The following is a 1,609-nucleotide window of genomic DNA, read 5'->3' as shown; positions in this document are numbered from 1 at the left end:
AAAGTGAAGGGACAGAGCAGAAAACCTTCAGCCTGAGCAGCAAACTCTCAGTGTGGGGACAAGGATCAACTTTTACCTGCAAAGCTAATCACAATTATACTGAATATAAGAAGACAATAAGCATTTGTCACAGTGAGTATGTACAGCTACTGTCTCAAAGCCCATATTCAACATGCACATTTGCAGGAATATGTAAAGCAAATTAAAAACAGTCTTAAGATAAAGTTTATTAATTAGCATGTTTTTCTTTAATTCCACAGAAATTCACCTTTCATTCATGTGGAGATTCCCAAGTTTAAGACTTTAGCGTCAGACTCTAATGTGCAAGGAACATGTTGGGTCCACACTAATTTTGATGCCATGATCTCCTGGCTGATTAATGGAGAGCCACGAATGAAAAAATGTGCAGAGAGTAAAACACAACTGGAAGCAAGTAAAGCATTTAACATGCAGAGGAGAGCAAACTCTACCATCTATATTTTTGGTAAAAGCTACTCTTGCTTCCCTTTTAGGCAGCTGATTTAACTTTGTTGATTTATACTTCAATGGTTTCTGTTAAATAGATTAATTCATGCCCTGATTTGTCTCACTTTAGTGGACCCATCAATGGAGCTTCTTCTGGTCCAAAGTAAGGAGTCAAGATCACAGAGACTCTTATGCTCTGGATGGGTCTTTTTTCCGAGTACCTCCATCATCCTCACAGCTAGTTGGGGTTTATGTTCAGGGACCATCATCACTGTAGCAGCCTGAGAACAAAGGACCTGTGACTGTTATCTGTCTTCTGGTTGTCCCTAGTCTTAAAGATTTCTCCATCACCTGGAAATCAGCTGGCAACAAAATTGCTGACTGTTATGTCCTAACTAATCCTGCAGTGAGTTACAACAATGGGACAGAGACAGAACTTCCTTAATGTGTCAGCAGAAAATTGGGATGCAGATAAACAAGGGTTTTGTGAAGGAAAACATCCTTGTTCCAATCAGGGCAATGAAGACCATATAAGCAAAACCAGAGGTAATGTTAGAAATGTAACAAATATATTACAGCTCTTTCTAAACTTCATGTTCCTCTGGTTGTGACTATATTTTTATGGTTCTGTCCCTTTGGTGTTTTTCAAGACCTTTGTGTGCCAACAGTGAAGACAATGCAACCAACTGCCTCTGAAGTTTCAGTGTCTGACATCCTAACGCTTATTTGCCTAGTGTCTGGAGTTTTCCCTGCAAACATCATAGTGCACTGGGAAGAAGATGGCCAGACTCTCCCATCCATGCATGATGTTAACAGTTCTCCATGGAAATACTCAGGGAGCAGCTCTTACTCTGTGAGCAGCAGACTAAACATATTCAAAACTGAAGACAAAAGGTCTACGTATTCCTGTGTTGTCAAACATGAGTCATCTGAAGCACTTGTTGAAGCCACCATAACTGATGTGTTTGGTGAGCTGCTGTTTAGCATTTAACATTAATCTTTTATTTCCATTATATTAATTTTAACAAAACTGATTAAAATGATTAACTGATTACTGAAACTGTAATGCACATCTTTCCAGCCTCAGTGATCTACAGCCAACCATCTGCCTACTTGCTTCAGGGCTCTAATGAACTTGTGTGCC

This window comes from Haplochromis burtoni, unplaced genomic scaffold (assembly GCF_018398535.1).
Source record: "Haplochromis burtoni strain Fernald_Lab_line unplaced genomic scaffold, NCSU_Asbu1 Contig_424, whole genome shotgun sequence".
In the NCBI taxonomy this organism is placed as follows: Eukaryota; Metazoa; Chordata; class Actinopteri; order Cichliformes; family Cichlidae; genus Haplochromis; species Haplochromis burtoni.
This window is presented reverse-complemented; position numbering follows the sequence as displayed.